The following is a 16,295-nucleotide window of genomic DNA, read 5'->3' on the forward strand; positions in this document are numbered from 1 at the left end:
ATGTTGAATCGAAATATATAACAACGGAAAGATCCAGGACTGAACTATATCGTGAAACTGTATCTTTGCACGACTGCTAACATTTTCAGCACAAATTAAAAAGCTACATAGGTGTTACGATCCATTGGCTTGACACTGATTATGGAAAGAAGTCGGCTGCAGTTTCTTGCAGGTTTTTTATTGGAACCTATGATTTTCCTGCTTATACTTCCCACCTAAACTTAATCAATGAAGACTTTATCTTATGCCAGAGAAAAATAGTCAAAACAGTCACGGATAATGGCAACAATTTTTTTAAAGCATACAGGGAGTGTGGTGCCCCATCAATGACAGACAAAGAGTGAACTTCCAATTTTTAGAGTTCCGGAAGATTTTAGGATGGGTTTTACTGCGATAGAGGCACTGTTACCATAAAATATTTTGGTCTCATTTTTGAAAACAGCATAAAGGAGATTGACAGTGAAAATTTTTATCTCCCAGATCATTTGAGATGCTACAGTCATACTCTGAACCTGGTTGCACAAAACTATAGCGAGCAAGTGCTTGTTAATGTTTCATTTCAAAGACTTTATCAATCCACCATGTCCAAGTGTAAAACCATATGGAATGCGACAAAGCATAGCACAAAAGCTGCCGACGAGGTTTTGGAAATTACTGGTAGATGCCTAGTCATATCAAATGCTACACGGTTAAACTCTCTCTAAGATGTAGTAAAGCATATTGTAGACATATTTGATGCTGAAAAGTTACCCAGTGCCAGTGATGAACTGAAACTTTCAAAGTTGATGCCAGTGGAGAGGGATCTTCTTAAGGAGTATGTGCTTATTACAGATCCCTCATGCCAAGCCTTGAATTCTTTGCAAGGCAACAAAAATTGTTGTCTTGGTGCTGATTCGCCAGTAATTTATGGTTTGGAGGTTAAACTAAAAGGATTTAAGGATATCCGTCTTCTCAAGCATGCTTTTCCATCAGTATTCTCAAGCATGCTTTTCCATTTTAGATGGTTTGCATTAACGTTTCTTGCGTGTTTCCTCAGTGGAATTACAATAGAAAACCTTCAGTGAACTAGTCATAGCTACTTGTTTTCACCCGATGCTTGTCTCCAGCGATAAGCTGGCTGAAGGTGCTGGAAAGTCTGTTACAAATGATGCTAATAATTTTTTTTCGTTTATGGAAGATGATGATTCTGTGAGTGATCGAGATGTAAATATGGACACTAGTCTCAAAAGCTGAATTCTCTAAATTTAAATATTTGCAATTTGTATCTATAATAATAATCTATACGTTTAAATGCGTTGCATGATTCCTGTTTTAATAAAATGCAACATTCCCACCTTTTTTACTAATATATATTTATTAGTATAGCTTTAGTTAATCCTGTCTCATACTGTGTAGGTCGTATCCTCTTTACGGGGTGAATTTTTGGATCTTTCGAACATTCTTGGTGAAGTGGGTCCATAAAAATTGTGATGTGACTCCGTTAGGGGTCTGGTCGCCTTTCAACCACTTTCGACCCTAAAAAAAGTTCCTATACGTTTCAAGTTACAAATGACTAAGGCCCTCTGAAGTTTCCATATCCATCTGTTCTATATAAAGCGCCAGGGAAACAGAAAGTGAAAAAATGCTTCTTATTAAGTCAACGTAACTGTGTCGACCTTATTATAATACATGGATTATTCTTCATTTCAAAGAAAATATGAACCAAAGATTCTCTTTTTGTCATTCAAGTAAAAATACAAAAACTTGTGTAGGACTAAAGAGTCATTACAACTTACATGCACCCATATGTTAACATAATCACATTAAAAAAAAAAAGAAAAAAATAAGAGGGATTATATTCAATAAATGAAAACGAAATAAAACATGTGTTCTTTAAATAGAAGGAACTGGTCTTTTCGGCAATTGTAATAGCACTACAGGTCGATCTTTTTCATGTTTCTCTTTAACAGCACGGACAAAGTCTTCAACCTCTTTTTCAATGTCAACGTCTCTCAGAGGTGGGCACTAGAAGAAAGAATACAAGTAATTATGAAATTTACTAAAAACAAAAGAATGATAAAAGATTACCAACAAATACTGTTTACGCTCACTTTTGGCAAGTTAATTTATGTTTAAGTGCGAACTATTGTCAAAATAAAAACAACTGGTTCAAATTTATATATTTCCGTAAAATTCTAAATATAACCAAATGTCTCACGTAGGGCTCATTGCCCACTACAACAGAAGGTGCATTATCAAATGACAATTGACGTAACGAAGTCGCTTACATTTTATAAATAAGAAATAACGAAAAGCTCATAACCTAACAGTTTTTGTCGTAACATCAAAACCGTTACCCCTGAAAAACGTTCTGACACTTTCAGAAACGTTCAGAACGAAAAACGTTCTAATAAACAGTATTCTGGTTCGGTCTGAGACGTGATCTAACGAATGGGGTTAGCCCCCCCCCCCAATCTCTAGTGGCTAATAGCTTGTCTCATGGTTTTTCTATTTTTCTCCATAAAAATGCTTTTCGTTTCCTCTTCTTCTTCGCTTTATTTCTTCGCAGCTATCGCTGCAACCATGATTCGCCCTCCATTCCATCTGCACCGAAATCTGGCTGAATCGCATTGGGCCGGTCAACTCAGTAGCTTCAATACTAATATCCATTCACAGAATTTAAAAATTAAAATTCGAATTAGTGACTGTAGGTAATTAAAATTAAAGACACTTCTTAGTATTTCATTTGTACTATTTTTACCAGTTTCGGGTTTGCTGCATTTTAACGTTAGAGTGGGATAACAAAATGAGCCGAAATAAAGTGTCATAGTAGGATTAGGTAATTTCATTCACCAGGAACTATCATTTTAGCTTACTCAACCATAAGGCTTAAGACTTTCAAAAAAATGAAACATCTATTATCACAACAAGATAACAATTGCTAATTCCAGTGTTTTAAGAGCTACCAGAGCTTTGTGACGACAGGTACAACTTTAGAAATACCCATTATGACACAGATAGGAATTTTGACAGTAAATATTTCCGACTTTCGGCTACAACTCAATGTTTTACCTTCAAACAACATGATCAGTTTCAAAAACCTCGTTATTAATAGGAGTGTAAAGATTTATTGCTGACAAAAGCACTTAGCCTAAATCGTTTCTCTGAAAATCTGCGTGATACTAAGGAAGAAAAAGTCGAAGCATGGCACTAATACATCTACGTTAAGGGGAATCAAGGCGGGGCAAGCACATGGCAGAATATCGGTGGAACTTGGCAAGAATCTTTTTTGGCTAAATTAGAAGTTTCCAAGCTGTGGAAAAAGAAGTTTCCAAGCTGTGGAAAGACAAAATAATCTCACTATCTTTAACGCACATTTACTAGCAAACAAATTAGAAACGTAAGTGATCACAAGTCAGAGCCAAGGGGGAGAGAGGATCCAAGGCAAAAAAAAAAAAATCCTGGACTGACTCAGAGGAAGGGAGATGCCGTCCATATGTTGGTGTGATTATACAATATGCCTAAAATATATTACGCCTATGAACCTGGGTAAAAAAAACAAAACAAAAACAAGTTATTCTAGTCTATATTTTAGACTAGAATGACGCATTTCGTACAACAGAAAAATCTCAACAACTAGACCAGATAAGAAAGAGCTAAGCGTAAATTTGAAAGAAAAAGGTCAGTCTGAGTGTTCCATCATCGAAAATAAATCACACACACATGATTATTTTATATAAACTAGGCAACTACAATAGAACCATTAAATATGGCTAAAACTATGCCTAATGATAGACGGGATTATATTGGTTTTCCACGACCGGTCACTTTTGAAAAGCTTTTGCAATTTAAAAAAAATGGAGTTTTATCGTTTCAGACAAAACTCGTACTTTTTATGAAAGTAAAGCTAGTGGGAATAAGATATATTATGGCTCTTCTTATGTTGTTCAGTTAGATTATTATAAAAAGAAATACCATAAAGTAAGAATACAGGTAATTTCTTATTTATAGGATATGGCATAAATAATCTGTGTTAAGTCATATACCTTCTTATATCTCAAAGGGTATTGCTCCTGACACCGAAAAAGAATGATGTAACTTCTAGCAAAAGACTCAACGGACGAAAAGCGATGGGTTTTCTCCATAGTAACTTGCTATCACAAAATGTCATTACGATATTCACCCTATTTAGTATTTATATAAGCTTAACAATTTACAAAACTAAATAAACATGATACATCCCCCATAATCTACACACACAAATAGCTTCCTTCTTGATAAAAATATCATCTAAAAAGACTTGTTCCTAGGCATAATTTATTGTAAGTTCTCACTGACTCGGAACAACTCGTAAGGAGCGACTCGGCTCAATAATAACCGAAACTCTAAAAAAGTGAATTTTAATATCAATAGATACAACAAAAAAATCAAATTATTATGTTGATTCCAAATATATAAGATTTATCAGGTTTAGTGTTGCCCATGAAGAGTTACGAGCCTGAGAAAATTTGCCTGATTTTTGGAATAAGGAGGAAACCCCCTAAACTTCAAAATAATCTTAATGAAAATCACACCATCATACCCAGCGTACCAGGGAAACCTACTATAGAAGTTTCAAGTTCCTATCTGCAAAAATGTGGAATTTTACTATATTTGCCAGAAGACAGTTAACGTATGCGTGTTTATTTGCTGTTGTTTTTTCCAGGGGTGACTGTATAGAAATAATGGTCCTAGAGAGCCGGGAGAATGGAAATTAAAATTCTAATGCCCTTTTTAAGTGACCGAAAAGATTAGAGGGCAACTTGGCCCCATCCGACGCCCATTTCCCCCGAGTTTATTTCATTAAAATTATGAGATATCTATTTTGTTAAGTATAGTTGAAAGATCAAATAATTATGACTTTAGGTGTAAAATGACCCCCCCCCCACAATCCGTGGGGAGAGGCCCGTAAGTTATAAAATTTGCCCGTTTACGTAAAGTATTTGTTATTGGGAAGTAAACAAACATTTTTAAGGTGGGGAGGGGGTTGTGGATTTCAATAGGGAGAGTATTCCTTGGAGAGGGAAATTTCTGGGGGGTAAATTTTCCACGGGAAATGTTACACTGGGGAGACTTGATACAATTACTATCCGAATTTCTTTTTAATTGTCTTACATTCTCTTTTCCAAATTTTTCATGTGAAGATGTTCCGGGGGAATCACCCGGGGGATATTGTCCGAGTATTTTGATTTCTAGGAAATGATTCCCACGGAAGGGAACATTTCAGGAGTGATCGAGAAACCGATTAAAGTCTTATTCAAATGAGAGAATACTAAGGAGAATTTATGCGGCCTAATCGTCCGCAAGCAATTTTATAGATGGGGGATTCTCAACGAGGATGGCACTGTCTAGAGGGAATTTGACTAGAGGGGTGCACTTTGCGTTGGATGAAATTTCCACGGAGTTGTTTTCCGTGAGGAGGAGGGGTATATTCTTAGAGGGTGAGCCAGATTTACCGGTATTATTTGAAAAACGAACAGAAATCATTCAATATATGAATGGTTGCCCCCTCCTCAATACCTTGATCTTTACGCTTACGTTTGACCTTTGTCCCAATTTTTCAATAGCGGCTACGGAAACATTGGGGCCGTTTAATTAGAATAGGAAATTTTTTTAATAGGGCTAACAAATTTAGCGTAAAAAACAAGGTATTGAGGAGAAGGCAATTCTTAATAAACGAAATAAATCTGCCAAAATTATATGCAAATTTTGCTTTAAGTTTTCATGTATTGTGAGCCAAATTAGAACCTGCAATAGTTGAAAAACGTCGTGAAATTAAATAAAACAAAAAAGTTTTTTTTAACTAAAATTAAGAAGCGACAATAAAATTTGAAATGGTCAGAAATTATTCCGCATATGAAAGGGGCTGTCCCCAGCTCAACGCCTCGCTCTTTACGTTAAAGTTTGACTCTTTGCCACATCTCTACTTTTTAAAACAATAAACACTTAGCGTAAAGAACGTGGCGTTGGGAAGGCCCTTACTTTCAGTTAAAAAAAAAAAAAATTTTATTTAATTTTCACTCAAATCAGAGGGTCTCCATAGAGGCTGAAGAAAGGTTCGGCCAGCGTTGAATTCCCTAGCATATGCTATGGGTTCCAAGGATTTCAATTCGTATTCAATAACCAAACCATTATTTAGAGTATAAGCTTAACATTTCACCTAACTTAATCCATGGAAAAAGAATGAAAATGTCTTTGATTTTATTACATATATGAGCGGGTTTGTCCCCTCTTTAATACCTTGCTCTTTACACTAAAGCTTAAATTTTGTCCCAATTCTTTAAGAATGACCCCTGGATCACAAAGGAAACAATTGCAAACAATTTCTCTAAGAAATTGTTCTAAGAATAGTATAGAGAATTGAAATATTCTCCAAGAATAGAACTTTATTTCATTAGAAGCAATCCATGGGAGATAAATCCTCCATCTCCGTTCTTTTAATACTCCCTCCCCCCCCCCTTACCGTACAAAAATCCTGGATACGACCAGGGCCAGGGTTAGACAAAATCACAAAGAAGAAAGGAAAGAAAGAAGAAGAACAAAAAATATTACCGTTCAAGCACTACTTTCAAGACCCTCTAAATGATCTCTACACGTGTCATTAGCTGGATGCGTTGAAATCCATTCAGGCATCTCGATTCCTATTTCGACATCCTCCATGAGTCGCATCTTCTCCCAAAATACTGCACCATATCTGGAATCATAACATGCCTGTAAAAACTGAACTAGAAACAAATAGTCAATACCGTATATAAAAAATCTGAAATGTGTTCCTCAGTGTAGAAGATGAACTTGTCACGAAAGGAGCTCATTTGATAGGAAGTTGAAAGTTCTAGTGGTTTTCTTAAGAGTAAAAAGTGATTGGAGATCAACAGGCCCCCTTCAAATTTTGAGATATCTGTCTTTTTCAAAATGGTTGAAAGGCGAAATAACTATGCCTTTGCGGATGACATGACCTCTTACAGACCCTGAGGCAAGGGCCATAAGTTATGCAAGTTGTAAATTGCATAAACATAAGTTTTTTTCTATTAGGAAAAGGGTCATGTCTTATCCTGGGTCTCCAAAATGCTAAAGATCTCAAGGTCAAACTTTTAGGAAATGTTGAGGGGGATGTTGCACTAAACCAAAACACACTTTGTGCATGCCGGTTGTCAAACGGGCGCAATATTTCAGGAGCGGCTTAGAGCATTTAGCTCAAGTTTTCAGGGCCTATTGAAGGGCATGTTGAACCAAGTAGAAGAAACTATGTGCACTGTGACCACAACTGTGACTACTTGCGACTGCCCATACTTGCAAAAGCGACCGTGACTACTTATGTCTGCTTCTACTTGCCACCATTATCGCAATTACGCCTGTGATTGCGACTGCTATGGCAAATTCTACTGCCTTAGTTATTACTGCTATTACTTCTACAACTATTGAACTAGATCAAAAGTTTTTGAGTGCATGAAAATATCCAAATGCGACTGCGATCAATTGGGATTGCAACTGTGACTACTTGTGACTATGACTACTTTCAACTACTCAACTTTCTACTACTTTCATCATCTACTCAACTTTCTACTACTACCAACTACTAAAATCATGACTGGGACCGCTTAAGTTATTTCTACTGCTAGTGCTAGTACAACAACTATTACTACAAGTGCTTCAGCTATTGAACTAAATTCAGCTATTGAATAAAGAGTAAGTGCACCCAGGTTGTCAAAATGGCATAGGCACAATATCTCAGGAACGGGATAGGGTATCAAGTTGAAACTTTCAGTGAATGTTGAGGAGGATGTAAGACTTTTGCATCCAGATTGCAAAAAAGGCGCCTAGCTACCTAGCCATCTTGAACCAAGGTATCTTGAACCAAACGAAGAAGAAACTGTTTTATTTTTTATTTTTGGGGCTCTAGTAGAATAATTGGGGATGTCTGAAGAGTGAACGGGGGAGGGGTCCAAAGGGCTGTCTGGATCATTATTCTGGGAACTAGACAGGGAAAGAGCAGTAGACTCAAAAGAGCAGTTGCTACTTCTACAATTTTTCAACCTAAAATCACGCCATACATCTTTTTTATTTTACAAAAACCACTCTAAGCATGCAAGGTTGCTTGTGTGTCTATCAGATTAATTTGTTGTATCTTAAGGTATTTTTGGACCACTCTCAAATATTCAATTACTTCCAAATTTGATAGATGTAGGGACTTCTGGTAACAGTGTAAAAATATAGATATAGATAGGTGTATTTCAAAATCCCATGGGTCATATACACACAAAAATATAAATAAATCACAAACAAGCAAGGAAATTAACAACACGCACAAAAAAGAGAATTCAACGCAAAAAGTGCCTAATCTAACAACAAAAGAAAATAGTCACATAAAACTTTTCCTTCTTATTAAGGATTTATCTATATATACTCCCACTCGAAATATTGTGGTTGGGTTACTATTTTGTAGAATACCCGGAAGCATCAAATTAATCCCATGCAAATAAATTTCCTGTAAATCCAAGAGCACCGGGCATTTCCGGAGAAAATGATCCAAGTCTTCATCACCATCATTACAAAGGGGACAAACATACCGCCTATCAGGACCAACTATCATTTTATTTTGTCGAAAGTTTTTTGCCTGTTCTGGATTGGAAGACAATTCGCCCTAAGCTGAATCCAACGACGTAGAATCATAGCCGGTAAATTAAATTTAAAATAAACTTCCTTTCCAAAATTAGGTTTTGCCTAATTATAATGTTGTAGGGTTGTAGAATCTAAAACCAGCCCTTGCCAATGCTGAATTTCCTGATTCTCTAATATAAATTTTACCTGGCTTTCTAAATTTGTTGGTAAATCACTAGAGAAAAGACCATTATTCCATAAATAAGGCATTCCCACGTTTTTCTAGTAATGATTTAATTTGGGATGACCACGAGGTTTTTAAACCACATTTCAACATCTCTTCATATGCCGCTCTTACTAGTCTGCCTTCATTACTCTTAGTTAACTTCAACCAGAATCTAAGCTTTAAAATATACCAACGTAGCTTTAAAGAAAACAGGCCCATATCACCTTTCAGAATCTGTGAATGAGTTGTCTGATGTAGACCAAACACTCTTTTATAATACTGGAGCTGAAGGGACTCCAGTTACTGCACCGTTTCTCCACCCCATATCTCTGCTCCATATTCCATGTTCTACATGTAAAAATTTACACTTCTTTTTTATTTTACAAAAACCACTCTAAAAAAATCTACATAGCATGCAAGGTCGCTTGTGTGTCTGTCACATTAATTTGTTGTATTTTAAGGTATTTTTGGATCACTCTCAAATGTTCAATTACTTCCAAATTTGATGGATGTAGGGACTTCTGGTAACAGTGTAACAACACGATGAAAGGAAATCCCCACCATTGTATGCCCCCTTTATTTAAATTCACTGTTACTGTTACTAGGTTACAGTTCATTGTTACTTCATTGTTGCTAGGTTACTAGCTACCGCTGCAACCTGGATAAAACAACGTAAACGGGGGTGACTGGACAAGGCAAAAAGAATAAAACAACATATATTATACAAGACCCGATAGCGCACTGGTAAGAAAAACTTGTCTGTGGCCGTGGAAACTTAGGGTCGAATCTTAGATAACACAAATCTTTTTCTTAGAGAAGACTAAAGTTTTTTTTAGCATTAAAGAAGACTATAAAGTTGAAAATAACAAATATAAAAATTAAAAAAAAACTTATTTTCAAAATGGACCAAACAGTAGAAAATATTTATTTTTAGAATCTATGAATATCAGTAAGAAGTAGGGGTAAAAAACGGATTGGGCTTTGCATAATTTGATCTTTTTAACTCGTTTACCTCAACTCCAGACTTTTTTCCCCTTTATGGCATTATAACTTATATCAATTTGATTTTTATGTTATGTAAAGCTCGTCCCTCTTTTTCACTTATATTTATAGATTCTCGAAGAAAAAGTTATTTTGTACTTTCAGTTCATTTTCAAAAAAAGTTTAAACAAAGTCATATTTATACTTAGTTCCAATCTTTCCGTGTTGAAGAGCTGAAGAAACAACTCTCAATAGTTTACTATTCTCTTTTCCAGAATCGCTAAGCTAATTATGTAGAAAAGTAAACTTGATTGTACAGTACTGTTGGTAATAAAATGAATACTTTAGGAAATAATATATATATATATATATATATATATATATATATATATATATATATATATATATATATATATATATATATATATATATATATATAAATAAGTTGTTTGTCTGTGTGTCTGTCTACTGACGTCATGTTTGTCAACTGACGAAATTACAAACCGGGGCATCGGGACACAAATGACGACTGGGACACCAGGACACAGGGAAAGTAATGACGACCGGGACACTCAAAGAGAAAGCGATCGGGACACAAGGAATGTTCGATTAGCAATCACCATCAACAAAGCACCGGGACACAAATGACAACCGGGACACAGAGAATATAAATGACGAGCGGGACACTCAAAGTGAAATTACAGACCGGGACACCGGAACACAAATGACGACCGGGACAAATTAGCAATCACCATCAACAAAGCTCAAGGGCAATCATTAGAATAATGAGGTATAGATCTGAATACAGATTGTTTTTCCCATGGACAATTATATGTCGCATGTTCAAGATTCGGTACACTCAAAGAGACACTCGACCGGAACACTCAAAGAGAAATTATAAACTGGGACGGGACACAAATGACGACCGGGACACAGGGAATATAAATGACGACCGGGACACAGGGACACATCATTAGAATAATGAGGTATAAATCTGAACACAGGGATACAACTACAATGGCGCGTAACTAATATGGCGCGTAAGGACTTACGCGCGCGGGGGGGCGCAAAGCGCCCCACCAACTATATATATATAGCCATCTTTCCTCTATAGCCAATAAGAGAATTTGGGAAAAGATAACTCTTATAAACTATAATCATATTTTTATATGCCAGCAAATTTTTTACACTTAGCTAGGTAGTATTGTACTGAGAAGAATTACCTCTTGGTACAAAGAAAATACTTGAATATGATATTACGTCTTAAATATTTTCAGTAATCAATAACTATAAAGGAAACTGTAGAAACCCGGATGTCTGGCGCTTTACCTTGGCTGTTATTTCAATTAGATATCTATTAGCACCACTCCTCCTCCCCATTCTCAGAAAAAACCTGTGATAATCTTAATATCTCAAAATTTAGCCGTGTATAAGCAGAAAAATAATAACCAAGACGACATTTATTACCCTTGCTACAAGAGTAAGTCCAACTTAATCAGCTTCTCGTTCCAATTCACGTCCATATGGTAGTTCAAAGGCTTCAGTACGCGTTCCAATTCCAAAGAGATACGATAATATTCCTTCCATATCTGTCAGTAACAGTGCCATACAAAACCCCTTCAACACAATTATGATTGCATTCAGGACACTAGTACAAGAATAAAGCTCGGCCTAAAATAAAAGACCAATTTCAAACACAAATTTGTTTCATATAATACATTTCGCAGCCCCAACTACACCAACACTGCCTGAAATTCTAATGTTCGTTAGCCAAGTTTTACCAGTCAATTCTATATATCTGTTGAACACTCGCTTGAAGAGGCAGCGATGATGAAACAAATGCCCAAGGGAGACGGTTACAGATGGACATGTACTGCTAATCAAAGCTAATTTTCCTGCAATATTTCCTAAATGTATCTTTGTTTTAGGTAGTTAGAGAAAGCTACATTCTTAGGTATTTGTCTCGATGCCTAGACAAATGATGGGACAAAATGAGAAAGCTACCGAAAAAGAAGCAAATTTATTAGTTTGAGAGGTATTCGTCGGTCTTTTGCGTGTAGCAGTTGGCAGCTGAAAAATGGTGGCCCCTGGAATAGACCAAACAAGCTTACATAATAAAAGTTATTAATATCGTTGAGGTCAGTGTTTTAGGCTCGTAGAAAAAAGACAAACACACAATGTGTTGAAAAGTCGGCGAATTCGTGTGATTTCTGTAGAGATCTTGAAACAGTTTGTCTCCAGCTGTATGATTTTTGAAGAATAGATAAAAGAAATTTCATTCGCTCTCAAATTCCCATAAAAAAAAAAACGGGGTGGAAATAGGCGTTTTTAGGGTGTGTCAGCAGGTGGAATGAAAAGTTGGTGCGACCAGGAGTAGGGCTTTTCTTTTCTTTCTTTTCTCTTATTTAAATTTTATTCGTACGTTTAAAGGGTTACTCCAAGCAAGCAAAAGCTTAAAAAGGGTTAATTTTTCGGTTGTATTGCTTTTTTTAGTGTTTTCTTTGTGTTTCGTTGTTGTTTGTTTACTTAAATAAATCCCGTTGTTAAATTGAAATTTAATTGAATGAGGGAAAAACTTCTTACGTAGATCTGACATCAATATTCTAAAAAAAGATAAAAATATTTCTGCTGAAATATGCAAACCCCTTACTCGTATAATTAATTCGTCTTTAACTTTCCTTCATGTCCATCTGGATGTACAAGGGATCCGATGAATCCAATGTACAAGAAAGGGTCCATATCAGAGTTTAATTATGGGCCAATTTCATTGAATCAACAATTTGTCATTTTCAGGGAATACTGATGGCAGCTCGAAATTAAAGGCATTTTTCTGACGAGTCCTGTATATGGAGCCCTGCTCCACATGTTTTTCTAAGATACTATAATTTTGTTTCTCTAACATTAACTATAAGCTATAGAGCCCTGCTCCACATATTTTTCTTTAAGAGCAGCTAACGTAGAACTAAGCTTCTTAAGACTTCCTGAGTGTTCTTTTATATAGCTGGAATAAGGGAGGCATATTCAGCTCAAAAAGTGTTGACTCAAGGAAAAGAAAAAAAATAGTGTCCCAAACAAGAATCATACGTAGCTTTCCCAAATGTAATATCACCTTTATCCATCGTACCTTAAGTTCACACTTTCTTAAAAAAAACTACAGTTGTTAAACCTTTCCTATTTTCTAAACATAAGCTGAAACTAGCTGCACAGAAAATTAAAGAAAAAAAAAAAAAACCAAATTGTTGCTCTCGCACCACAATTAAAGCATTCTCCATAATATCCAAGGTAATATATACAATATACCAACAAAGTTACATCTAAGGAATTATAAAAAAAAGCAATTAAGAAAGGTGATTCCAGTTAAAAAAAAGAGAAATATAGCCTAACGGAAAAAGTAAAGTCCCAAGGAGAAATTTGTCCTGAAAAACAAAAGCCTATGACAAGTTCCTTCAGTTAGCTCTTAAAATTCGCTCTATCTGCTTAATACATACTTTATTCTCTATTTCCAGACACCGAATCAATGTTTTTACCTTTAGGATACACCATATATACAAGCTAATGCTATATTACTGTGTCCATGAATATACACCTAACCAAATCCATCTTGTTATTTCTATATTCCCAAATTTTGCAAAAAAAAGTTTCTCGAAGAAAATAGACGCCATCTAATTTCTCAGGATTGTAAAATACCGGAAAATCCTTAGTGACTATAAAGTACCAAGAACAAGCTATGGTTGAGAGAAAGTACCTTGCCCAGAGTTCATATAACATAGACTCCGATGAGACAGCTTGAGAAAGTTGTTTGTATCTATCTTCTTCAGTTAACTAAGTTTTAGTTTTCTCTTTTCCACCATCTATAGCACTGCCAGGCTTATATCTGGCAGTTAGCCGTCACTGTACTGTATTACCATGAGCTAAAAAGACAAACAACAAAATTTCAAATTATCGCTAGAATGTAAAAAGTCTCCGTCTTCACAGTGGATTAAGATTGACTAGTTACGGTGATTAATAACGACATTTCATTTGGTGAGATTACTTTTATTATTTTACAATATGTAATGTTTCTCTGTTCATACGATAGCATTTCTTTTTTTTCTGTAGGGAAAAAATATTCTATTTTTTGTCCCTCTGTAGCTTATTATGTGTTTATTCTATGTCTTTTTCTTTCTTTTTTTGTGTGTGTTTCTATTTATATGAAGTAATTGAGTGCAATAATTTTTCAGTGTCCGCATTTCATCTTACAATGAATATGTTCCATTTCTGTCTCATGTTTCTATTTATTTTCAAGCAGTTTCTTTTTCTTTCATTATTTTCGAGTTCTCACTGGTTCAGTTGTTTTTGCTACTTTAAGACTCAGACGGTATGCATTTTGCGAAAGTTTCTGCTAGTTCGGATCATAATTCTGATTTTGTACATTGGATGATAATTGTATTGGGGATAGACTGAGATACCTTGAGTCTAACCCTTTTGATTTTTCCATATTCCAGAGCCATGATAAATTTTCAGGAAATAAGATAAATGACGGTGGGCTAATTAACTTTCCAAATTGTAAATATAAATTACCTTCCGAAGTTTCTGATCTTCCCAGTACAGGTGTTGTGAGAACAGGAATTTTAAATTGTAGGGGTTTTTTTAGTTCACAGAATGATCTTGTCGATGTAGTTCATAAACTATCTTGTCATGTCGTTGGATTCTGTGAGACTTTTCTTACAGACCTGACTCCTCAGGTTGTTTTTCCTGGATATCAATTTATTTTTAAAAACCGATTGACTAGGCGCCAGGGTGGTTTAGCAGTACTAGTTAAAGAAGGTATCTCTTTTCGACGCATTGCAGATCTGGAAGTTTCTCATGAGGAAATACTTTTTGAAGTAATGGTGACTGAAATTAGTCTTGGAAAAAAAGATGTTTTTTTTTGCGTAGTATACCGACCACCTTCTTCTCCAGCCAAATCTTTCCTCTCTAAACTCCATGATTTTTTGCATCAACCCTATCTTCAAAATAAAGATGTAATCCTTTCCGGAGATTTCAATATTGACCTTCTAGAAGCTTCAAATGAATCCTCTGTTGAGTTATTGTCTTCTTGCTTTTCTGCGTGTCTGCTTCCTACTTGCCTGATACCTACAAGAATTTCACCTAGTTCTGCTTCTCTCATTGATAGTATTTTTACATCTTTACCTATTCAAGCAAATTTTGCTGTTTTGAGTGATATATCGGATCATTTCCTGCTGGTTTCAGATTTAGCTCTTACTTATAAAATACCACAGGTAAGTAAGGAACGTCAAGGACGGTTAATAAATAAAATAACATTAAAACACCTGAATGAAAACCTTGGACTATTGGATTGGCAGGAGGTAATATCCAAGGAGGATTCAGATATGCCAACTGATAATTTTCTAAGAAATTTCAATTTCTTGCTGCCTTGATTCTAGTTGCCAATTTGTTACGATTAAAATTTGCAGGGAAAAATTTCCTATAAGGCCATGGATAACGTCTGGAATTTTGATATCGGTTAAGAAAAAGAATCAGTTATTTAAAAAGCAGTTAAAGAATCCAACTGATTATAATATTAAAAATTTTAGAATTTTCAAAAATAAATTAACCACAATGATACGTTTGTCAAAACAATTGTATTATAAAAAAGTCCTTCGAAGAAGCTCAAAATTCTCCTCGCAAAACGTGGTCTTTAATTAATTATTTTATAAAAAAAGAAAGTAAGTCGAATTTTTCTGAAGTTATTAGATTAGAAGATGGTTCGACTACTAATAAATCGGAGAAAGTGGCTGATATTTTGAATACTTATTTTGCTAAAATAGGAGAGAAAATTGTTTCATCAGTAATGAACCAGTTTGATTCACGTAGTAATAAACATTTTTCTTCATACCTTCCATCTCCTCAAAGTAATTCAATTTTTCTCCGGCCTATTTCTCATTCTGAAATAACAAAAATAGTATGTGATCTAAATCCAGGTAATTCAGCGGGAATTGACGATTCTAGTTCTAAAATTGTTAAAGAAATACTGTCTGCAATAATATTACCATTACAGCATATAATTAATCTTTCATTTAAAACTGGAGTTTTCCCATCTGCTTTTAAAGAACGCGGATAGTTCCGCTTCACAAAGGTGACTCTCCTGAAAACCCATCAAATTACCACCCTATTTCTATTCTGTCAGCATTTTCTAAAATACTTGAGAAGGCAATTTATAAGAGGTTTTATGACTTTCTTAAATCGTCTAATTTCTTCACAAATTCCCAGTTTGGTTTCCGGTCTGGACACAACACTGAACATGCTATCGTTGCTCTCATCCAATATATTCATGAATGCTTAGATAGAGGTGAAATTCCAGCAACAATATATTTAGATTTTAAAAAAGCATTCGATACAATATCCCATTGTATTCTTTTTAGTAAATTGGATAATTGTGGTGTGCGTGGACCGGCGTTGGATCTAGTTAAATCTTATCTTGATAAGAGAA

General features: G+C 35.2%; 1 long non-coding RNA gene across 2 annotated transcripts; it reads right to left on the minus strand.

Moving 5' to 3' along the window:
- Positions 1-1,818: 1,818 nt before the first annotated feature.
- LOC136043394 (uncharacterized) lies at positions 1,819-15,429 on the minus strand. Of its 2 annotated transcripts, XR_010621603.1 has the most exons (4): positions 13,569-15,429; positions 11,291-11,494; positions 6,571-6,712; positions 1,819-2,004 (listed from the first exon to the last, which is right to left on the minus strand). It is a non-coding gene; the product is annotated as an uncharacterized LOC136043394 (long non-coding RNA). The 2 variants fall into 2 exon arrangements; XR_010621604.1 differs by lacking the exon at positions 11,291-11,494 and having other exon boundaries at positions 13,569-14,736.
- Positions 15,430-16,295: the final 866 nt, after the last annotated feature.

The sequence above is a fragment of the Artemia franciscana genome, unplaced genomic scaffold (assembly GCF_032884065.1).
Source record: "Artemia franciscana unplaced genomic scaffold, ASM3288406v1 Scaffold_5521, whole genome shotgun sequence".
In the NCBI taxonomy this organism is placed as follows: Eukaryota; Metazoa; Arthropoda; class Branchiopoda; order Anostraca; family Artemiidae; genus Artemia; species Artemia franciscana.